The sequence below is a fragment of the Schistocerca gregaria genome, chromosome 2 (genome assembly GCF_023897955.1).
Source record: "Schistocerca gregaria isolate iqSchGreg1 chromosome 2, iqSchGreg1.2, whole genome shotgun sequence".
NCBI classification, from domain to species: Eukaryota; Metazoa; Arthropoda; class Insecta; order Orthoptera; family Acrididae; genus Schistocerca; species Schistocerca gregaria.
Window position 1 is genome coordinate 844,696,287 of NC_064921.1, and position 27,093 is coordinate 844,723,379.

Consider the following 27,093-nt stretch of genomic DNA (forward strand, 5'->3'; position numbering starts at 1 on the left):
CATTTTGTCAGAGCTTGTTCCTCCTTTCGAGTACTTCACAATTTCTGAGGACTTAATGAAGTCGGCATCTTTGGTAACAGATCAAGGTTCTAATTGAGTGACAGCACTGAAAAACGTTACAAGACTTCCTCGTGCTTATCATGGTCTTAGCACTTCATTCAAACATACTTTTATGTCGGAGTTGTTAACGTCACAGCCGGAACTGGCTCGTGTAGGAAAGACAATAAACTCGTTTATAGCACTAGTGGTGTATTGTGAGACATTTGGTAGTTCGAAGAAGCTCACAAAATCCACTGAAACAAGAGGTCGAAGTCCGATGGTACAGTTTGTTAGTTGAAATGTTCAAATGTGGACTTAACTATTCCAGTGGGACCAAACTGCTGAAGTCATCGGTCCCTAGACTTGCACACTACTGTAACTAAATTATGCTAAGAACAACACACACACACACGCCCGAGGACTGGAACCTCCGGCGGGAGGGGCCTCGCAATCCGGGACATGGTGCCTCAAACTGCGCGGCCACTCCGTGCGGCAGTTTGTTAGTCATACTGGTTTCAGTACGTGATACTTTGATCGAGGTTAAGGAATTTCTCCCACAAAATGAGTTAAGCAGACTTCAGAATATAGATGAGCATTTCCCGTATGAGCTTGTCATATTCATCAAGCGACTCAAAGAAGCTAGTAATGATCTCGAACGTGACAATGATCTAAATCTCCATTTACTGCTTCTTTGGCGACGTAACCTTCTGTATGAGCACTTGAGTCCTAATAAATTATATAGTGATGCCATGGCAATACTTAAATTAACGTGCAGAAGTTACGTGGATGGAAGTAATGATAAGATTAAACAGCACTTGTACCACAACTTCGCAATATTGCTTTGTCCCCCCTATCGCGATCTTTCGATGCTGGGCACTAAAGACAGATTAGATTAGATTAGATTAGATTAATACTTGTTCCATAGATCATGAATACGACACTTAGTAATGATGTGGAACGTGTCAGGTTAATAAAAGATGTCTGTACAAGAAATTACATTACACAAAATATTGCATGACACTAATGATTAAGTTTTTTTTTTTACTTAGTTTATATCTAAAAATTCAGCCAATGAGTAGAAGGAGTTGTCATCTAGAAATTCTTTTAATTTATTTTTAAATGTTAGTTGGCTATCTGTCAGGCTTTTGATGCTGTTTGGTAGGTGCCCAAAGACTTGTGGCAGCATAATTTACCCCTTTCTGTGCCAAAGTCAGATTTAACCCTGCATAGTGAAGATCATCCTTTCTCTTGGTGTTATAGGTATGCACACTGCTATTACTTTTGAATTGGGTTGGATTATTATCAACAAATTTCATAAGGGAATATATATACTGTGAGGTTACTGTGAGGATCCCTAGATCCTTAAATAGATGTCTGCAGGATGACCGTGGGTGGGCTCCAGCAATTATTCTGATTACACGTTTTTGTGCAATGAATACTTTTCTACTCAACGATGAATTACCCCAGAATATGATGCCATACGAAAGCAGTGAATGAAAGTAGGCATAGTAAGCTAATTTACTGAGATTCTTATCACCAAAATTTGCAATAACCCTAATAGCATACGTAGCTGAACTCAGACGTTTCAGCAGACCATCAATGTGTTGCTTCCAGTTTAACCTCTCATCAGTGGACACACCTAAAAATTTTGAAAATTCTACCTTAGCTACAGACTTCTGTTCAAATTCTATATTTATTACTGGAGTTGTGCCATTTACTGTACGGAACTGTATATACTGTGTTTTATCAAAATTTAAAGAGAGTCCGTTTGCTGAGAACCCTTAATAATTTTGTGAAAAACATCATTTACAATTACATCACTTAGTTCTTGGTTTTTGGATGTTATTACTATACTTGTATCATCAGCAAAAAGAACTAACTTTGCATCTTCATCAATGTGGAATGGTAAGTCATTAATGTATATCAAGAACAGTAAAGGACCTAAGACCGAACCCTGTGGGACCCCGTGCTTGATAGCACCCCAGTTTGAGGAATCAGCTGTTAACATTACACGAACCACTTATTTCAACTTTCTGCAATCTTCCAGTTAAGTATGAATTAAACCATTTGTGCACTGCCCCACTCAAACCATAATGATTTAGCTTATCTAAAAGAATTCCATGATTTACACAATCAAAGGCCTTTGAGAGATCACAAAAAATACCAATATAATGTTTCAAAGAGGTTCGTGCTCTGTGTGCAATTACTTCAGGTGAGAGAACAAGTATATACGCCTAATATTCTTTGTTCGTGGAACAAAGCTGCGAAATCAGTTCTTCCTATTTTACTCGTGATTCAAATGAAAGTACACGAGGCCCATTGAAACTGCAGAAGCCTTTGAAGTTCCAGAGGTATGCGATAAGTCTGGACCATATGGACTAACACCGGGAAGTGGCGTCGTATTTCTTAGTCTCCGCTACCGAAAAAGACGCAGGGGCGGAAGTCAATATTCTTGGGTAGTATCATACGTAGCAGGATTAGCTAAGAGCATACTGTGTATTCCAGCCTCAAGTGAGTCTACTGTGAGGAACTTCAGTGCTGCACGTTTGGTTGTTACCGAACTTCGCAACCGCCTGAACCCTAATGTTGTGGAAGATGCTTTATTGGTTCAAACGAATAATGATCTGTTAAATACTTCTAATGTAGATTATTTGATGTAGATACTATTCAGATATTAAAGTAATATTATGAGACTGTTATTTAAATGTTATGATCCTTTCCAATAGTTTCCTAGAAGTGCGTAGGTCATTTCTGTAATTCTTTCAAGACTCCTCGAAATTTATTTTAATACTTAATAGCTTTTCAGAGATAACACCTCACCTCGTATTATGTTTTCTGATAAGGTCGACAGATTCGGTAATTTGTCAAAAGTGTTTGTGTGAGTGTGTGTGTGTGTGTGTGTGTGTGTGTGTGTGTGTGTGTGTGTGTGTGTGTGTCTGTGTCTGTGTGTTTATGTTACCGAAGGTGTTGGCCTTTATCTAAATAGAGAGCAAGTATTAAAATAAATTTAGAAATTTAAAAACAGTCTACTTAAACTTCTGTGGCACATGCACCTAAGAGCATACCGTGTATCCCAATCTCAAGTGAATATAGTAATACGAACTTCAATGGTGTAGGTTTGGTTGTTACGGAATATCGCAGTCATCTAGACCCTAATGTTGTGGCACACACATATATAACCACACACATCGATGGCTTATTTGGTGTAGCCGTAATATATTCTATCTCCACTGAAGCGCCTAAGAAACTGGTATATACATGCGTATTCAAATACAGCAATTTGTAAACAAGCACAATACGGCGCTGCGGTCGGCAACGCCTGTGTAAGACACCAAGTGTCTGGTGCAGTTGTTAGATCGGTTACTGCTGCTTCAATGGCAGGTTATCAAAATTTAAGTGAGTTTGAAGTGGCGTTATAGTCTGCGCACGAGCAATGGAACATAGTATCTCCGACGTAGCGATGAAGTGGGGATTTTCCCGTACGACCATTTCACTAGTGTACTGTGGATCAGGTATCCGGTAAAACATCAAATCTCCGACATCGCTACTGCTGGAGAAAGATCCTGCAAGAACGGGACCAACGACGATTGAAGAGAATAGTTCAACGTGACAGAAGTGCAACATTTCCACAGATTACTGAAGATTTCAATGCTAGGCCATCAACAACTCTCAATCTGCGAACCATTCAACAAAACATCGTCGATATGGGCTTTCGGAGCCGAAAACCAGCTCGTATACCCTTGATGACTGCACGGCACAGAGCTTTACGCCTCGCCTGGACTGTTGAAGACTGGAGACGTATTGCCTGGTCGGGGGAGTCTACTTTCAAATTGTATCGAGTGGTTGGACATGTACGGGTATGGAGACAACGGCATGAATCCATGGACCCTGCATGTCAGCAGGAGATTGTTCGAGCTGGTGAGGACCCCGTAATGGTGAGAAGCGTGTGCAATTGGGGTGATATGGGACCCCTGATACGTCTAGATACGTCTCGACAGATAACACGTACGTAAGCATCCTGTCTGATCACCTGCATCTATTCATGTCCATTGTGCATTCGGACGGATTGGTGCAATTCCAGCAGGACAATGGGACACCACACACATCCAGAATTGCTACAGGTTGGCTCCAGGAATACTCTTCAGAGTTTAACCACTTCCATTGGCCACCAAACTCCCCAGACATGAATATAATTGAATATATCTCGCAGGCGCCCCCCCCCCCCCTCCATGAACCATGGACCTTGCCGTTGGTGAGGAGGGTTGCGTGCCTCAACGGTACATATAGCTGTACCGTAGCTGCAACCACAACGGAAGGGTATCTCTTGAGAGGCCACACAAACGTGTGGTTCCTGAAGAGGGGCAGCAGCCTTTTCAGTAGTTGCAGGGGCAACAGTCTGGATGATTGACTGATATGGCCTTGTAAAGTTTACCAAAACGGCATTGTTGTTGTGGTACTGCGAACGGCTGAAAGCAAGGGGAAACTAAAGCCGCAATTTTTCCCGAGGGCATACAGCTTTACTGTATGGTTAAATGATGATGGCGTCCTCTTGGGTTAAATATTCCGGAGGTAAAATAGTCCCCCATTCCGATCTCCGGGCGGGGACTACTCATGAGGAACAAAACTTCTGGTCAGGTGAATACAGGGTTATAAATACAAAATCAAATAGGGGTAATGCAGGAGTAGGTTTAATATTGAATAAAACCATAGGAGTGCAGGTAAGCTACTACCAACAGCATTGTGAACGTATTATAGTGACCAAGATAGACACGAAGCCCATGCCTACTACAGTAGTAAAAGTTTATATGCCAACTAGTTCTGCAGAAGAAGAAATTGGAGAAATGTTTGATGAGATAAAAGAAATTCTTCAGGTAGTGAAGGGAGACGAAAATTTAATAGTCATGGGTGACTGGAATTCGACAGTAGGAAAAGGGAGAGAAGGAAACATAGTGCGTGAATATGGATTGGGGCTAAGAAATGAAAGAGGAACCCGTCTGTTAGAATTTTGCACAGAGCATATCTTAATCATAGCTAACACTTGGTTCAAGAATCATAAAAGAAGGTTGTATACATGGAAGAATCCTGGAGATACTAAAAGGTATCAGATAGATTATATAATGGTAAGACAGAGATTTAGGAACCTGGTTTTAAGTTGTAAGACATTTCCAGGGGCAGATGTGGACTCTGACCACAATCTATTGGTTATGACCTGTAGATTAAAACTGCAGAAGTTGCAAAAAGGTGGGAATTTAAGGAGATGGGACCTGGATAAACTAAAAGAACCAGAGGTTGTACAGAGTTTCAAGGAGAGCATAAGGAAACAATTGACAAGAATTGGGTAAAGTAATACAGCAGAGGGAGAATGGGTAGCTTTGAGGGATGAAGTAGTGAAGGCAGCAGAGGATCAAGTAGGTAAAAAGACGAGGGTTAGTAGAAATCCTTGGCTAACAGAAGAAATACTGAATTTAATTGATGCAAGGAGAAAATATAAAAATGAAGTAAATGAAACAGGCAAAAAGGAAAACAAACGTCTCAAACATGAGATCGACAGGAAGTGCAAAATGGCTAAGCAGGCATGGCTAGAGGACAAATGTAAGGATGTAGAGGCTTATCTCACTAGGGGTACGGTAGATACAGCCTACAGGAAAATTAAAGAGACCTTTGGAGAAAAGAGGGCCACTTGTATGAATATCAAGAGCTCAGATGGAAACCCAGTTCTATGCAAAGAGGAGAAAGCAAAAAGGTGGAAGGGGTATATAGAGGGTCTATACAAGGGCGATGTACTTGAGGACAATATTATGGAAATGGAAGAGGATGTAGATGAAGATGAAATGGGAGATACGATACTGCGTGAAGAGTTTGACAGAGCACTGAAAGACCTGAGTCGAAACAGGCTCCGGGAGTAGACAAAATTCCATTAGAATTACTGTCGGCCTTGGGAGAGCCAGTCCTGACAAAACTCTACGATCTGGTGACCAAGATGTAAGAGACAGGCGAAATTCCCTCAGACTTCAAGTACAATATAGTAATTCCAATCCCAAAGAAAGCAGGTGTTGACAGATTTGAAAATTACCGAACTATCAGTTTAATAAGTCACAGCTTCAAAATACTAACGCGAATTATTTACAGACGAATGGAAAAACTGATAGAAGCCGACCTCGGGGAAGTCGTTTAGATTCCGTAGAAATGTTGGAACACGTGAGGCAATACTGACCTTACGACTCATCTTAGAAGAAAGATTTAGGAAAGGCAAACCTAAGTTTCTAGCATTTGTAGACTTAGAGAAAGCTTTTGACAATGTTGACTGGAATACTCTCTTTCAAATTGTGAAGGTGGCAGGGGTAAAATACAGGGAGCGAAAGGCTATTTACAATTTGTACAGAAACGATATGGCAATTATAAGAGTCGATGGGCATGAAAGGGAAGCAGTGGTTGGGAAGAGAGTAAGACAGGGTTGTAGTCTGTCCCCGATGTTATTCAATCTGTATATTGAGCAAGCAGTAAAGGAAACAAAAGAAAAGTTCGGAGTAGGCATTAAAATCCATGGAGAAGAAATAAAAAATTTGAGGTTCGCCGATGACACTGTAAATAACTGATGATGATCGAAGTAGAGAGGATATAAAATGTAGACTGGCAATGGCAAGGAAAGCGTTTCTGAAGAAGAGAAATTTGCTAACATCGAGTATAGATTTAAGTGTCAGGAAGTCGTTTCTGAAAGTATTTGTATGGAGTGTAGCCATGTATGGAAGTGAAATGTGGACAATAAATAGTTCGGACAACAAGAGAATGAAAGCTTTCGAAATGTGGTGCTACAGAAGAATGCTGAATATTAGATGGGTAGGTCACGTAACTAATGCGGAGGATTGGGGAGAAGAGAAGTTTGTGGCACAACTTGACTAAAAGAAGGGATCGGTTGGTTGGACATGTCCTGAGGCATCAAGGGATCACAAATTTAGCATTGGAGGGCAGCGTGGAGGGTAAAAATCGTACAGGGAGACCAAGAGATGAATACACTAGTCAGTTCTCTCCAGCACTACTTCAGACTTTAGCCGAGTCTATGCCATGTCGTGTTGCGGCACTTCTGCGCGCTCGCGGGATCCCTACACGATATAGGGCAGGTGTACCAGTTTCTTTGGCTTTTCAGTGTATCCGAGTATTAATCGTCCTCGTGAGTCAGTCCATATGAAAATTCCTACAGTAATTTCTGAGATTTCATATACCATGACACGGGTCTTGCAGTTATATTGTGTAGAGATAGTCATCATCCTCACCCAGTGTGTGTAGCCGCAATGCTGTGAGTCCTCGGTAACAGCCACGAAGTCGTGTACTCAGTCTCCTTTCCGCGCTTGCACAGTACGGCTGTCCGTTGGGCAAGAAATATCGACATACCAAAGTAGCGATACTTCCCTGTAGTTCTACTAATTCTGCCACAGATTTCATAACTGCCTACACACATCGATTAATCGATATTGAATACGGTAGTCGAAAGTGATATCTTCAATGTCTATTTTTTTGGCTCATAAATACTATATTTCTCATTGGCATATTTCTTGCCCATTGTAGCTTCTACGGATCCTCGCAAACTAGCAGTAAATGTCTTGAGTTTATTTAATTTCGTGTTTAGTACTACCATTGAGCACGACATTCGAACATTAGCGTTTCTGCACTACATATTCATGAAAGCTTATTACTTCTTTTCTACCATTCCAATTGGTTGGTACGAGATGCCAAACTAACACGTTTGGTAACAGTACTGTAGCAGAATGGAGGAAGTTATCGCTACCTACTCCCAACTATGAGGCAAAATGAGCGCTTTCCTTATCCCCTGACTGCGTGAATCTGAATCATGAATTTTTTTTTTTTTTTTTTTTTTTTTTTTTTTTTTTTTTTTTTTGAATGGTTTGATTCTGCCCACCACGAATTCCTCTCCTGTGCCAACCTCTTCCTCTTATAATGGCTTTTCTAACCTACGAACTCAATTATTTGCTGGAGGTATTCCAGTCTCTGTCTTGCTCTACAGTTTTTGCACTCTACAGCTCCCTCTAATACCACGGGAGTCAGTGTTTTTCATATATTCCTTTCCTACACATCTCAAATGCTTCGATTCTCTTCTGTTCCGGTAGAGAGATGCACGGTAGAAGTAACGTAGACTCGGGCCAAAAGTCGCACACACTATTGCACTGATTTTTAATGGAAAATACACTCTTGTTATCTGAAATGATTACGTTATGTACAATATTTCAAGAGCAGAACACACATTAGAAATGTTCCACTCTCGAGGCGTCTCACGCGTTCAAAACAATGGTTCAAATGGCTCTGAGCACTATGGGACTTAACTTGAGGTGATCAGTCCCCTATAACTTAAACCTAACTAACCTAAGGACATCACACATCAATGCCCGAGGCAGGACTCGAACCTGCGACCGTAGCGGTAGCGCGGTTCCAGACTGTAGTGCCTAGAACCGCTCGGCAACCCTGGTCGGCGTATCACGCGTAGTGCCAGGTGAAAGATAACGATAGTTCGAGATATCGATATTCCTGTGTCTACAGCAGCGGAATCTTTCATAAATATCGATTTACCCATCCCTAGTACAGCTGTACCCAGCAAACAAGCAGCGTGTTGTTGGTAACAGGGGCAGCGGCGGAGACTTACGAATCAACCATCAGAGCTCACGGAGACGACGCGTTCGGAGATGACGTCAGAAGACCGGTAGGCGAGTTTAAAAAGAGTTCATGGCGCGTACCGCGTTTCCGATCTCTAATACACAGCGACAGGGAAGTTGCACCCAAAATTCGGCACAGACATAAGAAAGTTAAATAGTGACTTTGACAAATAGAATAGAACATTCAACTAGCTGCGATCCCTTTACAATGCCTCAGGGTAAATTCGTAGGCTATGTTGCACTTTCTTCTGGCGACACAGTAGTCAGACGCTGAGTATAACCGAAGTTTTCCGCGGCGCGCTGCAGACGCGCCCCCTGCGCTTCGCGCACCCCTCATTACGCGGGAGCGGCAGTTTTACGGCACCGTCCCCTCTCTCCTCCCCTCCTCTCCCCTCCCCCTGCCCTGCGTCCTCCCTCAGCCGCTGCGGTTCTCCGCCCCCTGCCCCAGGCGAGAGCCGCAAACGCAAACATATTGCCGAGCGGCGTGCACGCCGACAAATGCCGCCATCAAACGGCCCCGTTTTTATTCGCTCCGCCTCGCTGCGACTCTTTTTATCCCCGGCGTTTTGCCCGGCAAATTGTATATATCTGCGGCAAAGCGCGCAGGGGAGTGAAGAGGCGCTCGCGCCCACACACAGTTGCCAAAGCAGCGTGGCGGGGTGCTGTCAGGTGGAGCCTGAGAGATAGGCGGCGTGCATTTGTTTGTAGAGCATCTGCTGCTCTGTGACGCAAATGAATATGTTTATTCTACTAGGGCAGGGCAGCGTTCACAATAACAGACGTACCCATTTTGTTTTTGCTTTTCAGAAAGCATAAAATATTAAAAACATAATGTTTTAAATGCACTGAAGCCAGCGAATGAACAAAAATATAGTAACATCGCGAGAAATCCATGCTTTAACACAAATGCTGATACAAGCAACACGTGCAGGTTGACCTGTTGTATTAGGCCACTAACAAGGAAGGAAATTACAATTAAATCAATACCATTAGCTGCTGACGGGCGTAGATATACATCAACGGGGACAGTTGAAAATGTGTGCCCTGACCGGGATTCGAACCAGGGATCTCCTGCTTAGATGGCAGGTGCTCAATCCACCTTACCCACCGATGGCACAGAGGATAGTGCGACGGCAGAGATTTATCTTCATATCGTTTAAGACTAACCGACTGATGACCTTCTCCAGTGCGGATGCACACGCATTGCCCGAACTTCAAATGGTTCAAATGGCTCTGAGCACTATGGGACTTAACTTGGCTCAGGTCATCGGTCCCCTAGAACTTAGAACTACTTAAACCTAACTAACCTAAGGACATCACACACATCCTTGCCCGAGGGAGGATTCGAACCTGCGACCGTAGCGGTCGCGCGGTTCCAGACTGTAGCACCTAGAACCGCTTGGTCACACCGGCCGGCTTGCCCGAATTCTTACAGGATTCAGTGCATTGTCTACCGCGAGTAATGGGTTTAATGTCAGGGCACTACGAATGTAGTGTGTAGACTATAAGTTGAGAATGTGGGTCTCACGGGGAGCATGCCGGCGATAAATCCCTGCAGTCGCACTATCCTCTGTGCCCTCGGTGGCTCAGATGGATAGAGTTGTCTGCCATGTAGGCAGGAGATCCCGGGTTTCTGAGCTAGAGAGCTGCACAGTCACCAGTGACACGTGTCCGAAAGAACAGATGCATCTTCATAACAAAGAAGGAAGGAACGTTGCGTTTAACGTCCAGTCGACATTGAGGTCATTAGAGAGGGAACACAAGCTAGGATTTTGTCGAGGCTGGGGAAGGAAATCGGCCGTGTCTGACACGTGACTACTTACTAGAATTAAGGAAAACGTGGAATTGAGGACCTGCCAATATAGCTTTCTTTTCACACAGTCTGTTTATTTAACACTATATAACCATAATTTTTTTATAAAATAAGCAAATTTGAAAAATTCTTTTGACCTTAAGTCAACCTACCCTGCTATCCTCTTGGAATTCACAACAGTGGTCAAGGGATTAGGTGTGTGTACTATTGCAAGGAGACTTAAAATTTGCAGAAGTAAGGGATTAGGTTTAAGCAGGGCGTCCACTCTACGCGACTATAGCCTACATGCTGTTTGAGACGTCCCCTTAGACAAATTATACATGACTGTGCTTAAACTGACACACAATATTTTTTAGCGCAACGCAATATGACTTTCAATAATCCCTACAAGAAAATGGCCCTGACTAAATTAACCTATACGTTTCACAAATCACTTACCTCAAAAATGGTTCTGAGCACTATGGGACTTAACATTGTAACGGCTCCATGTAAGCCGCTACATGGCTCGACCCCACAACTAAAGACACCTGAGTGCCCTTCCGACACTCAGGGAAGAGCCTGATGATAATTAGTAAGATAGGTTTAGTTAAATATAGACGATCATTTTAATATTAGATCTGGTAATTGTCTGCAAAGTGTGAATGCGAACGTATGATGAGGTATGCGTGAGATGTCGGCGGTGGGTGTGCTATAGGCATAGTGGAAGTGTAGCCAACCTCGAATCTAGTAGAGCGCGACTGCACTGGACCAGAGAGGCATAAGCTCCAAGCGCGTCATATAGCGCTCGTTAGGTTGGCAAATAACCATGTGCGGTATCTCTGAGGCCTTGGACCCGGACGAGGGAGACGGTATCGGGGTTGTTGCTGGGAAGACCTCGGTGAGTAAGCACGCTCTGCTCTATCGCTCCGATGGTTAGCGAAGATTTAGCATTCCATGTTCACTTTGAACTTGGAAGCAGCTTCCCTGCTGAGGAAAGCCACTGTGGTATTTCCTAGAATCATCTCGGTTAGGAGAGATGGGGAGATGATTTCTTTTGCCAAGTAATTTCATGGGAATTTGTGTTCACTACACTTGGGAGTGAACAGGCGTTCATTGTCGAGTAATACTCAGAATTGCTCAATTTGCATTTCAGTGTGAGTGGGAAATAGATATGCAAAGTGTATTTTATTTAAATGTGTTTATTGACTACTGATTGTGGAGAGATTGGTAACACGTGGTCCGCAGACCCCGTGCATTTCTTGATGAGAAGCTTTAGCTCGACGTAATCACATTTCGGGATCGAGCTGGATCTTCTACGTAAATTCACGCGTGTGATTTAATTGTTCCTTCATAATATCCAGTAAAACTCGCAGAGTTAGTTAAACGTGAAGACGGGACTTGCCCGAATTAAAGTTACAGTTGGAACCATGTGCTCTCTCCCAATGTTGTCCCACGTGGTGTATGGGAACCTTCCTCTTTTATCCGTTAGATAAAATGAATAGAGTGAATGTTAGTGTGTGGGTGTGTGTGGTTAAATGATGATAGGAATGTGCAGGTGGTAGTCATTGTCGATTCACGGCACATGTTAGCCGGAGGTTTAACTAAGTTTACTTAGATATTATACTATTTGTATCACGCCAGCATTCCGTGATAAGTGAGAGGGAATATTTGAGACTGTAATGTTTATTGAATAAATGTGATTGTGTTATTATATAAATATGTTACAGTGAGTTCTCCCAGCAACATCATGTTCCCTTATCATTTCACAGAATATTTGGTATGCGTATTACAGTTAATCACCTGTCTATGTCCCACTCATGGGCATATTTCATTTAATAAACTCTGTAAAGTGGTTTTAAAACTTCATTATAATAATATTCTAATTCTAACTTGATCAAAAACACCGAATAAAACTTTAGTTTGAGTATTGATGCTTGTTGCTGCAAATGGCCGCTGGCGTCTTCTATAGTACAGGTGCCATTTATAAAATTGAGGATGCCTGTCGAGGGTGCGGAAAGCAAGTATCATGCAACATCTATGGTCATCAGTCCCCTAGAACTTAGAACAACTTAAACCTAACTAACCTAAGGACATCACACACATCCATGCCCGAGGCAGGATTCGAACCTGCGACCGTAGCAGTCGCGCGGTTCCTGACTGAGCCCCTAGAAGCGAATTACTTACCTCACAAAAATCTTCGTTACTCGAACTACTGCAATACAGCGAGCGCCACTGCTGCCAGCTAAATAAAAGATTCAAACTACTGAAGGCACTAACTACTGATAGGCATAGTTAGCAAATGAAACACTTTGATAGAGAACAAACAATGTATTTACCTTAATACTGTTCAAAACTCATGATATATATAGCAGTTAATGACATCCAATAATACAAATTTACTCTTTCTGATGGACACACGTCCAGATCGTCCGCTCTCAAAATTCTGCCATCTCTCTCCCCACATCAACCACTGCTGGCGGCTCACCTCCAACTGCGCAACGCTACCCGCTGTTAACAGCCAACTGCCCAACACTACAATAGCCAACAACAATGCAAACCAGCCATAGACTGCACGCAGCACAGTCAGTGACTTTCATACAGAGCGCTACGTGGCGGTGGAGTTACCAATATAAGAACCTAAACAGCCTACTTACATGTTAATCCAATATATATATTTAACCAAATATCTAAATCAAACAGTTTAATGATAAACAATGAAATTACACGTTACTTTTTAAAACACATGTTGTCTGAAAGGCTTACCAGCCAATATCTAGTAGAAATTATTAATAATCTAACGTAAAGCACTTTTCCATTATCAAAAAATGTTGTGGTGAACTGAAGAGTAATAATTGGAGCTGGAGCCTTGTGCATTGCGCTACGAAGTAGGGGAAGCCTGAACTATCGCTTACGCTTGGTCCCTATAGAGCTACGAGAAGCAGAACCAAGGGACCAGGGGGTCCGCTTTAGGAGGACAGTACTTTTCAGCCCACTTTCCTCTACCAGTATAACCCCCACAATCAACTCTTTAAAGAATTGAACTCCCGTGTATAAAATGGCTTTGGACATCTGAAAACTTTACAAATGATTAATGCGTTAAATATCTGACGTTAATCACGTAAAACCTTCGTCGTTGAAGACGGAAAACGCAAGATATATCGATTTCAGTCGTTTCGAATGATGTACACTTAGACTAAAGGAAATTTTTCTGCCGTGCGGTGTGGCCGCTTGGTTTGAGGCGCCATGTCACGGATTGCGCAGCCGCTCCCGCCTGTGGTATGGGTGTGGGTGTGTTGCTCTTAGCATAAGTTAGTTTAAGTAATGTTTAAGTCTAGGGACCGATGACCTCAGCAATTTCATCCCCAGGATTTCACACACTTTTGAGCATTTGAAAAAGTTTCTAAGGGGCTTGAAATTACGTGTAAAACTCGCTAAGTGCTCTCATTCTCAAATGTGGATAATTTTATAAGCTGCAAGTCGTGAGTTAGGCTGCCTCAAGACACTATCTAGCTTTAATAGGTAACTTACTGTATTAAACGTTTAACTTTAGATTATACCTCGTAATGAACACACTGTGAAGGCATTCAAAATTTTTTAATTCGGTTAATTATATGAAACCCTGACAATCAAATTTTCGTTGCCTCTGGGAACCATTAGGTAGGCAACTTTCAATTGATATTGTGCGCCGTTTTCGCCATAAGCAAAAAAAAAGTAGTCAAGTGATGCAATAATAAATTCTGCTGTACGGAGAGCAGCTAAACAGCCGGATAATGAGGTCGCACCAGCACAGAATCGAGCAAAATCATGTAAAACAAGCATGGGTCGAAAATGCAGCATCGCAGGGCTATGGCGGTGAAACAACGGCCATAAGTGACGAGCGTGCGGTGGGCATTTGAACTAACTTGCCCGCAGCTAATATAATCTGTTAGTAAATTGAGAAGCCGGCATTGCTTGTTGTTGGAGGAATACCTTTCCCGGAAGTACGCCATACCTGCTGTCCAATCACAATAAGGTGGTTCAAATGGCTCTAAGCACTATGGGACTTAACATCTGAGGTCATCAGTCCCCTAGACTTACAACTAGTTGAACCTAACTGACCTAAAGACTTCACACACATCCATGCCCGAGGCAGGATTCGAACCTGCGACCGCAGTGGCTGCGCGGTTCCGGACTGAGCTCACAATAAGAATCAGTTTAATCTAGCAGTTCTGTGCAGCGTGGAGTTATTGCGCGTAGACTCTCTCGTATGCACTTTTTGTGTTAGTTATGTTACACTGGTGGGCAAAACGTAAGTGAGGAAGTAACATTCGAGTTATGTATCGCTGTCAAGTAAATAGCTCGATGAATGTAGGAGCACAAGTAGAAATAAATGCTACAGCACAGAATTGAAGGTAAGTGAAAGAAACACGGCATCAGGTGAACACAAATGACTCTTTGATTCGAAGATCGTAATTAACCTGCAGTCACCACGACTTATGATGGTCCCCCGCGTACTGTAGAACATGCGTCATGGTTCGTAAAAGGGTGAGCGTTCGCCACAGGTAGCAATGCATGCTCCGCAAAGTGCTGCCTTGCCGGTCACGAGGTTGGTAAGTAGGCCTTGTGGGAGGGCGTTCCATCCCTCCATCAGCGCCGTTGACAACTGCTGGATGGTCGATAGTGTATGTGCACTTGTTGCAATATGTCTCCCTAATGCATATGACACATGCTCTATAGGAACGGAACGGCTCGTCCAAGATCATTAGCCGAGTGCCCTCCGATGAGGTCGAGCGTTTTTATCCATAAGAAAGGAAATCATGGGCGAATGCGTTCCTGAAAACACGCACATGTGCACTACGTGATTAAAAGTATACGGACACCCGGCTGAAAATGACTTACAAGTTCGTAGCGCCCTCCATCGGTATTGCTGCAATTCAATAGGGTGTTGGCCCACCCTTAGCCTTGACGACAGCTTCCACTCTCGCAGGCATACGTTCTTTCAGGTGCTGGAAGGTTTCTTGGTGAATGGCAGTCCATTCTTCAAGGAGTGGTGTGCTGAATAGACATTTCGATGTCGGTCGGTGACGCCTGGCACGAAGTCGGCGTTCCAAAACATCCCGAAGGTGTTCTATAGGATTCAGGTCAGGACTCTGTGAAGGCCAGTACATTACAGGATGTTATTGCCGCTAACCAATCCGCCACAGATCCGGTGCTCGATCGTGTTGAAAGATGGAGTCATCATCCCCGAACTGCTCTTCAACAATGGGAGGCAGGAAGGTGTTTAAAACATCAATGTAGGCCTGTGCTGCGATAGTGCCACGCAAAACAACTACGGGTGCAAGCCCCCTCCATTAAAAGCACAAGGACACCGTAACACCACTGCCTCCAAATTTTACTGATGGCACTACACACTCTTGTAGATGACGTTCACGGAGCATTCGCTATACCCACACCCTGTCATCGGATCGCCACATTGTGTACCGTGATTTGTCACGGTAGTAATAGTAGTAGTAGTAGTAATGGTAAATCATTTGCCTTATGTATTGGTATCTTAAAGTATAAAGAGAAGCTCTAAGAATGTTCGGTAATATGTAAGAGAAGGCGGGAAAGCTGATGGCGTTAACAAAAGCAGAGGACATTGAGATCGCACAGATATCAAAAGACAGGCCTAGTCTCTCCAAGTAAAATAAATGCATGAAAAAAAAGTCATTTCATCAGATCATGCCGTAAACAATGCAGTAATCGAAAGATACCGGAAAAATTTATTGGCAGAACATAATTATTAACGTTATTCGTGGAGGGTCCAAAACTACTGCAAAAAAGCGAAACCTAGGAGTGCTATTCACTTTTACAAAATTTAAATTCTGTTACACAAGAATTCATGACGCCTTCCGCAGGCACGTTTTTCTATGTCCACATGAGAAAAGGCGCGACGTAAGTAAGAACTGAGTAAACAGTCATCAGCAAGGCCAACCTTCCTCGCCTGCAGGTCACAGTTGTGCGTTTCCGAGACGTCCGGTGTGGGGGGGGCTTAAAGTGTCTGAGAGATAAGATAGGCAGGTTCGAAGCATGACGACGCCAGATGCTCGTAGTTTTAACAACGCACTCTCCGGAAAGTGGGCCCTTAGCGCAACAAAGAAAACACTTGTCGGTGGGGTTGGTTGGGGGGGGGGGGGGGGAGGAAGCACGAGCACAGTTGTTTAATTTAAGAACAGCGGAGGGAGGGGAAGTGGGGAGGGTCGGGCGAGAAAGAGAGTGAGAGACAAGGGGCAAGGAAACTGCCTTCATCTCTCCCTGCGGAAGGGAAAGGCGGGTGGAAAGAATGACGAGAGGGCACGTGATACAGGGGTCATACTGCACCGCTTCTTCCCACTCCCCCTCACACTAGTCGAGAAAAGCCGTTTATATTTTCGTTTCCGACAAGCAGAGCACGATAAGGCAAAACGTTCTTCGTATGGAACCCACCACCGTGCTCCTACAGGAAGCACTAACCCCTCCACGGGACGCAGCCTAACAGAAGGCGCGAACAAACACACATACACACACACACACACACACATACACGTACGCGTAGAAATGCCGAGATACGGGGGATGGCTGCTGTCACCTCTGTTACTATGGCGACGCCTCCGCTCGTCGTAATGAGGAGGAATGGCGGCGCGTGACCGAATTTCGCGCCTCGCCGTATAAATCCTCGCTGTCTGCGCAACGGAGGCGCCACTTGTCAACGATCAGCGCTTCCTGTTGTGGGGGGGAAAATAAAAACCGGCCGGAGGGGAACAAATAGAGCCATCCGCAGGGATAAATCTGCATTAGCGTCCGGCGGGATTTCTCTCTGGCGGCGCTAATTCGACACTCGAGCTGGCAGATGCATTTACGTGTCACGACGTATACACTTTCTGCCTGTTATGTTGGCAGCGTGTGCGAAATAGCTCGCACATTGATACGGATGGGCCCGATATTCCGTTTTCATACTGGCGTATGACGGCGATGTCAGAAATTCCTAACGTTTAGCATTTAACGAGTGCGAAAGTTACAATTTTACATTGTGCACAGTTTGAAAAACATTATTCTATTACGTACCTCCCATCCAAACCAGCAAGCTCCGATATATATCCTGCCTCGTTCAGCTACGCGTGCGAAATATGTCTTCCTGTTACACTCTAACAGCTGTTAAATGCACTCAAAGAAAAAACTCGTCCAATGAGAAACAAAAACTCACCATGAAGGAATTATCCGAATTGGTCGGAAATAGGTAGATATGATACATGTACAAACAAAAAAATCGATACCATTTCGGAAAAATCCTATGATTTATTCAAAAGAAAGGGCTACACTAGTTGAGCAAGTCAACAGCGCCTTGGTCCAGCTCTGACCCATAAGCAAGCAGTTATTTGGCTTGGCACTGACAGAGTTGTTGGATGTTTTACTAAGGAATAATGTGCCAAAGTCTGTCCAATTGGGGCGGTAGATTGTCAGAATCCTGAAATGGTTGCAGTACCCAGCCCAAATTGCTCTAAACGTTCTGAACTGGAGAGATATACAGAGAGGCTGGCCAAGGTAGGATTTGGCAAGCTCGAAGACAAGCAGTAGGAACTCTCGACGTCTGCGGCTCGCCATTAGCTTATTGAATTGTAAGCGTAAAGGGGCTTGCCTTGAGGGGCAACTAAACGGAGCGTAGACTATGATCGATGTAGCGCTGTGCTGTAAAGGTGCCATGGATGATAACCAAAGGGGTCTTGCTGCGAAATGAAATGGTGCCCCAGACCATCACCCCTGGCTGTCGGACGGTATTTCGGGTGGTAGTCAGGATGATATCCCACCGCTGAAGGGACGCCTCCAGATTCATCACCGGCCTGTAGTCTCACTGACTGGAGAAGAATTGTCTTCAGTGATAACTCTCACTTCGAAATGAGCTCCAATGGCCAGCGAAGACGTGCCTGAAGACGCCCCAGACATCGGTGGGACACCAGGCTGACTACCGCCGGCCATGCGGCCCGACAGCCACGAGTGGTGATCTGGGGTCCCATTTCACTTAATAGCAGATCCTCTTCGGTTGTCATCCACACCAAAATTACAGCAAAGAGCTACGTCGACGATATTCTATGCCCCGTTCATTTGCCCTTCATGGCAAGCCAACCCGTACTTACAATTTAGCAAGATAGTGCCCGCCCGCGAACGGCGAGAGTTTCTACTGCTTGTTTTCATGCTTGATAAGCACTTCCTTGGCCAGCAAAGTCGCCGGATGTCTCCCCAATTTAGAACTTTCCGAGCGTTACGGGCTGGGCACTCTAACCATCTTGATATTTTGACTATTTAAGGCGCCATTTAGACATAACTTCACACGGTATTCCTCAGGAAGACATCCAACAACTGTGTCAATTCCAAGCCGAATAACTACTTGCAAATGGGCCACAGCTGGACCTCCGCGTTGTTGGCTTGCTAAATTGGTGAAGCTCCTTCTCTGGAATAAATCATCCAATTTTTCTGAAATTGTAATCATCTGTCTGTCAAGTTTGGATCACAGTGTTGTATGATAGTGAAACATGGACTGGGAAAACCGGAACACAAAAGAATCGGAGAATTGAGATGTGGTGTTATAGACAAATGTTGAAAATCAGACGGACTGACAAGACAAGCAATGAGGATATTTGGTCGGAGTACATGTCTGCTGCAGACATGGTTTTTTTCGGATCTTTCCGTTCAGTGCACGTTGTTGATTAAGGGGCCCCGCAGCGATGAACCCTTACATATTTCTTCACCCGACGATGTCGCCAGTTACAACTGAAGTGGGCCCGAGATCACGGAGATTAGACCGTGGATCAATGGAAACGGGCCGCCTGGTCGGGTGAATCACGTTTATCGTTCTACCAGAACGTGAATCACGTTTATAGTTACACCAGAACGTGAATCACGTTTATCGTTATACCAGAACGACGGTCATGTCCTGATAAGTCGTTATCCAGGCGAACCGCCGCTATAACATGCGCAGCGAAACTGACACACTCTATTGGAGCCAGTGTTAGACAATGGGGGGAAGTTCAACTGGATTTCCTTAAGACCTGTCGTAATAATCGAAGGCACCATGAGAGCTGTGGACTACTTGAACGTTATTGCATTTGCCAGCATGCACACTTCGTGTCTTCCCCAGTAGATATAGCACTGCGAGCGGGATAACTGTGTGTTTCACAAGGCAGTGATTTGAAGAGGGTGAAAGTGATCCCACGTCGATGGTCTGGCCGCCAAGTCACCTAATCTGAACCCAACTGGACGCCCCCTCCACGTCGACCAACCATCGACTTGTAGTATATGGGATCCGTGTGACATCTGGCGCCACATGTCTCTAAAAAGCTACCGAGGATATGCCACGCAGAATAAGGTGTACTGCGTTCCAGAGGTAGACCGACGCGTTCTTATGTATGTCCTCGTAATGTTTTGGTTTATCAGAGCCACACAAATATTTGAGCGATCACATGGTTCCCATTTCCTCCAAAAATTTCAGAATATCTCATACTACTTTAAATTTGTGTTCATGCACCGATTTGTTCTAGAAGGCTACTTCTGCGCCTAAGGGGCACCCTTTATTTACTTACTATGTGTCAAGCTTTCACCCTTTCTTCCATTTTCTATATTTATAACTTCCAGTATTGTAATATCTGGATTAAAGTGCCATAAAAACGTAAAATACGTTAATATAAATCGAATGGTTGGAAGGCGTCACTTTTCTCAGTATCTCTCAGTGTCGTCTTCTGCTTCTTCTTCTTCTTCTTCCTTAGCGTCTGTCCCGCGTGCTGGCGTGCTCCGCTGTTTTGGTTAAAAATGGTTCAAATGGCTGTAAGCACTATGGGACTTTACATCTGAGGTCATCAGGATTCGAACCTGCGACCGTAACAGCAGCGCGGTTTCGGAATGAAGCGCCTAGAACCGTTCGGCCACAGTTGGCTCATTGTCACCATTTCTTGCGATCTTGTGCCTGATCAGCCATCGTTGTATTGGTTGCTTCCTGATCAGCCATCGCTGTATTGGTTGCCCTACTTGGCCGTTTCCCGTTTACGTTTAGGATGAAACTAATCTTTGCCACTGTTGTCTCGTCTGCTTTAAGGACATGCCCGTACCAACGTAGGCGGCTGTCTTTATTTTCTCTACTATTGGTGCAACATCCTATAGCCTGCGAACTTCATTATTTGTGACGTGGTCACGCAATGTTAATCCCGATGCCCCCATAACAGCAAGTCTTTGCTCTACTTCCATTGTTGAAGGCCAACATTCAGCCCCATACAGTAAAACTGGACGAATTACCGATCGGTATATTTTTGATACTTTTGGAATTTTCTTGTCGCATAGTACTTCAGTAACGGAACGCCATTTGAGCCACGCGCTGCTAAGGCGGTCGGAGGTTTTCGCACTGAGATTTCCATCAGCAACAGTTGTCGAGCCCAGGTACTTAAAAGTCCTCGCTATTTGGAAGTCAACACCATCGGTTCTGATGGTTACAGATTCATTTAATTCTCAAGAAAGGTAATATGTTTTCAAAAAATTGAGCCGTAGCTCAAATGGTTTAAATGGCTCTAAGCACTATGGGGCTTAACATCTGAGGTCATCAGTCCCCTAAACTTAGAACTACTTAAACCTAACTAACCTAAGGACATCACACACATCCATGCCCGAGACAGGATTCGAACCTGCGACCGTAGCAACAGCGTGGCTCCGGACTGAAGCGCATAGAATCGCTCGGTCACAGCTCGGAAGGCGCTCATTCCAGACTTGGACTTGAAGGTGTAGATCATTCTTATCGTCACTGGCCAGTAGCACATCATTAGTATAAAGTAACGTCCAGGGTGAGGTTTTCTGCAGATTTCTTGTGATGGTATCCATGACATTGATAAACAGGAGCGGTGAGAGAGCAGAATGCTGATGAACTCCCACGGAAATAGGGAAGTCGTCAGATAGTCCGGCAGCTGATTGCATCCGGCTCTTCGAGTACTGGTAGAGCAGTCTGGTCCACCTAAAGAGCTCTTCAGGTACTCCATGCTCTCGCAGGGCAAGCCAAATTAACTCGTCTGCCACTCGTTCAAAGGTCTTTTCGAGGTCGAAAAAGGCAAAGTGTAGATGTTTTTACTTCTCACAGTGCTATTCGATAAGCGGACGTGCTGCATGGATAGCATCTGTCGTCCCACAGCCCTTCAGGGATCCACATTGATTGATGGAGATACATAATTTGTCAGATACTTTTATCGATGATGCGCTCGAATACTTTCATGATGTGTAACAGAAGGCGTATTGGGCGGTAGTTGTTACATTCAGCTAGACTTCCCTTCTGCTTCAAAATTGGAACTGTTGTGCTCTCTATCTCTCAGTGTCTTCCCTGCAATCCACTACGGAATTTTCATTTCCGTGGCTTTAGAAAGTCCCTTTGTTTTTCACGTTGTCGGTCTCATCTCAGATGTGTATTACACAATTAGTATCATTATTATTTTGTATATTCTTGCCTTTGCATGTTTTCCTACATCGTTACTTTTCCAAATAGTGTCATTTAAACACCCTACCACTATGTTTGCTTTTGCTACATATGCTGTTACTTCCTTTTCGACATTTCTACTGCTGGGCAGTTCAATACTAAGTTATTTAAATGTCATTACCTGTTGAATGACTTTTCCGTCCACTTCCGATTTGCATCTAACTGTTTCCAAATATGTGGTCATGCATTTGGTTTTTTGAGTGGATATGACCATATTTAGGTTTTTGACTGCCACGTTAAATATATGTAAAAGTGTCCGCAGGTTATCTTTACTGTTTAACAGCAGACCTGCAACGTCACCACAACAAATCATTTTTATTTCTCCGTCCCCCATTCTATAACCGCTAGATCACCACGCCCATGACTTTATTAAAAAAGTAGCGTGCTCAAAGAATCACCATGTCTAACACCACTATTGATACCAGCTAGTTATGTGGATGTAGTAGTTGTAATAAATATCTTCAACTATTTACGCTATATCTGAAAGAATACCCCAATTGTAAAGCATGTTAATGCATCTGTTAACTGAATTCTATCGAAAGCCTTCTTTAAACCAATAAAACAAAGATAGTTGGTCTGTTGTACTCAGTGGAATCCTCTAAAATGTGTCTAAGGATGAATGCTGCATCTGTGCATGAAGGTACCGCTCCTCTGCGAGGGTTTTAATGCTCCTTATTTTATTTCCAATTATGTTAGTTACGTATGCGACAACTGAACTCAGCAGACTGATCCCACTGCAGTTTAATAGGTCTTTGTTCTGTCCTATTCTGTACGTGAGAATTGTAATGCTTGTTCTCAGTCTGTCTAATTTTATTATCACTTATAACATTGTTAATGAACTCGGCCAGTTTTTCATATAGGTAGTATCCTCCACACCTCAGTAATTCATTTTGAATTTTGTCTCTCCCTGGAGACTTGGAATTTTTAACATACTTACAGCTTCTTCTATCTGTCCATGTGAAACAGTTACATCGTCTTCCACTTATATACCGATCTCTGATCTCTTCTCGTTTCTGGTGATTTTTAACCTTTATAAAACTCTGTTAGCCTTTCAATTCCTCATTTATATTTTTCGCTTTCAAATTTCATTTGATTCTTTCCTTTCCTGTAGTATCATTCTCCAAATTTGTTTCTGCAACCCATAGACGTAATGCTGTAAATTTTAGGCCACGAAAGCACCTACTGCACACTTATCATCAGCCGCAGAGAAAACAGACGCGCTCGGTGGGCGGACGCAGCAGGTCGGCTGATTTAGGACTGGGGGGTGTGTCCGCCCCCGCCGGAGTCCTCGGCAGATAACGCGGCCGGGAAATGGGCCCTCAAATCGAATTACCTGCCGCAAGTGAGTGAGCGCGCGCCGAATTAAAAATTACGCTCATCTGCATACAGAGCCGCGGGGCCGGGCCCTGCAATTACGCCCTTGTAAATCTCTCCCCCGGCAAAGGGTTGACGCCGCCACACCCCAGCCTGCTGCCTACCGACCGCGGCCGACGGCCGAGCCACTAATGGCCGAGAGGGATGGACCTCCCGGCCGATGCCGCCAAGTAAGAAATTAGGCGGGCCGACCAGCGCTGTGTAGGGACGAGGTGTGTGCTGGATGCGCGATTGCCTCAACGACACCTGTGACAGCTCATTTAGTGAGACTTTTGCCGTGTCGTTCGAACAAGGCACTGCCAGGACGAAAGCACGGCAGGCGCAAAGATGCGAGATGGTGCCAGTGCCATAGAGACTCGCCACTTCGCAAGTTCCACCAGCACCACGAGCAACGCTGAGTATGAAGAGCAGCTCTCGCCCACTTGGTTATAAATGGCTCTGAGCACTATGGGACTTAACATCTGAGGTCATCAGTCCCCTAGAACTTAGAACTACTTAAACCTCACCAACCTAAGGACATCACACACATCCATACCCGAGGCAGGATTCGAACCTACGACCGTAGCGGTCGCGCGGTTCCAGACTGAAGCGCCTAGAACCACTCGGCCACACCGGGCGGCACTTGGTTATAGTTCATCGTACAAGCCTATCAGGGAACGTCGTTTAGTGAACTCTAGCAAGTGAACAGAAGCTGTTGCAAATTGCATTTGCTGTGTACTGTGAAGTTTACCTTCGATTATTTGCACTTAGCCATTGAGAGCCTCTTTTCTGTTATATTACAAGCAGTGTTGCAGACTTTAGTATTCAACTAGTCACAAAGATAAGTAAACCTTTTTAATTCATTTGTGTGACTTTGTTAGTAGTTTGTCGGAGTGTTTTCGAACCTTGGTTCCCCTACCCCTTTGCCTCACTCTGGGGCATGGCTGTGTAATAGTGGCAGGGAGTAATTGTCTTAGCCGTGTACTGCACCAGACGCCGTTTCACGAACCGACAAACTCGGCCTACCGTAACAACAGTGTCAACTCGGCCTCCACAACAGTAGCGACTAGACCCTTACAAAAACTTTAATCTGAACGTGTCGGTCAGCACCGTACTGGTCTTATTTTTGGCTAAATGGGGAAATGTGATAAACTGGCTGACGAGGCCGTATGCATAATATCACCCTGGTCTCTGGCGAAAGATTGGGATCGGTGCATCTACACTGCTTGCCATTAAAATTGCTACACCACGAAGATGACGTGCTACAGACGCGAATTTAACCGACAGGAAGAAGATGCTGTGATATGCAAATGATTAGCTCTTCAGAGCATTCACACAAGGTTGGCGCCAGTGGCGACATCTACAACGTGCTGACATAAGGAAAGTTTCCCACAGATTTCTCACACACAAACAGCAGTTGACCGGCATTGCCTGGTGAAACGTTTCTGCGATGCCTCGTGTAAGGAGAAGAAATGCGTACCATCACGTTTGCGACTTTGATAAAGGTCGGATTGTGAACTATCGCGATTGCGGTTTATCGTATCGCGCCATTGCTGCTCACGTTGGTCGAGATCCAATGACTGGTGGCAGAACATCGAATCGGTGGGTTCAGGAGGGTAATACGGAACGCCGTGCTGGATCCCAACGGCCTCGTATCACTAGCAGTCGAGATGACAGGCATCTTATCCGGATGGCTGGAACGGATCGTGCAGCCACGTCTTGATCTCTGAGTCAACAGATGGGGACGTTTCCAAGACAACAACCATCTGCACGAACAGTTCGACGACGTTTGCAGCAGCATGGACTATCAGCTTGGAGACCATGGCTGCTGTTACCCTTGACACTTCACCACACAGCGCCTACGAAGGTGTACTCAACGACGAAATTGAGTGCACGAATAGCAAAACGTCATTTTTTTCGGGTGAATTCAGGTTCTGTTTACAGCATCATTATGGTGACATCGTGGTGAACGCACACTGGAAGCGTGTACTCGTCATCGCCATACTGGCGTATCACCCGGTGTGATGGTATGGGGTGCCATTGCTTACAAGTCTTGGTCATCTCTTGTTCGCATTGACGGCACTTTGAACAGTGGACGTTACATTTTTAATGTGTTACGACCCATGGCTCTACCCTTCATTCGATCACTGCGAAACCCTACATTTCAGCAGGATAATGCACGACCGAATGTTGCAGGTCCTGTACGGGGCTTTCTGGATACAGAAAATGTTCGACTGCTGCCCTGGCCAGCACATTCTCCAGATCTCTCACCAATTGAAAACGTCTTGTTAATGGTGGCCGAGAAACTGGTTCGTCACAATACGCCAGTCACTACTCTTGATGAACTGTGGTATCGTGTTGAAGCTGATTTGGCAGCTGTACCTGTACATGCCATCCAAACTCCGTTTGACTCAATGCCCAGGCGTATCAAGGCCGTTATTACGGCCAGAGCTGGTCGTTCTGTGTACTGATTTCTCAGGATCTACGCACCCAAACTACGTGAAAATGTGATCACATGTCAGCTCTAGTATAATATATTTGTCCAATGAATACACGTTTATCATCTGCATTTCTTCTTGGTATAGCACTTTTAATGGCTAGTAGCGTAGATCGGGGAACGTCGTTTAGTGAACTCTTAGAACTGAACAGACAGTTGTTGTAAATTGTATTTGCTATGTGCTGTAAAGTTTAACTTAGATTATTTGCACTTAGCAGTTGAGGGCCTTTTTTGTGTTATATTAAAAGCAGTGTTTCAGAGTTTAGTATTCAACTAGTCACAAAATTAAGTAAACCTTTTTAACACATTTGTATAACTTCGTTACTAATTTGTTGGAGTGTTGTAGAGCCTTCGTTCTCCTATAATGTTACCTAGCTCTGGAGCATAGCTGTGTAATAGTGGCAGGGAATAATTGTCTTAGTAGTGTACTGTACCAGAAGCCGTTTCAAGAAATGACAAACTCGGCCGACCATAACAACAGTGTCAACTCGTCCTCCAGAGCAGTAGCAACGAGGCCTTTACAAAAACTTTAATTTGAACGTATTGGTCAGATCCGTACTGGTCATTCTTTGGTTCAATGGGAAATGTGAGAGACTGCTAACTAGGCCACATGCACAATACCTCCCTGGTCTCTGGCGAAAGAGTGGGATCGGTGCATCTACATCTATGTAGATGGTGCACAAGCCACCGTGGTAGAGGGTACCCTGTACGACTACTGCTCACTTTCTTTCTCGTACCACTCGTAAACAGAGTGAGGGATAAACGATATCTGTTTGCCTCTGTACAAGTCCTAATTTGTTTTATCTTATGTTCGCTCTCCTTATGCAAAATGTAAATTAGAGGTAGTAGAATCGTTCTACAATCAGCTTCAAATGTGGGTTCTCTAAATTTTCTCAATAGTGTCGTCTTCCCTTTAGGGTTTCCCATTTGAGTTCATGAAGTGCCTCCATAATACTCCCGTCTTGTTGGAGTCTACCGGTAACAAATCTAGACGTCTGCGCTATCATAGATCGACACTACCCCCACCGGCGTCCCACTGTTGGAGGCTTATTTCCGACACACGCTGTCGCCCAGGGACCCGCGGATACAGTGATGCGTGCCCGCCGAGTCCCAACTTCAGCAGCTGTGACAACGAGCGCCCTCTGCCTCCGCGATATAGGACGGCCGGCGGCAGCAAACCTCCCAGCCTCACAGTCTTCAGTCTTAGTCAGCCTTCGACAGTTCGCTCGTGCATTAGCAGCAGGAACCTCAC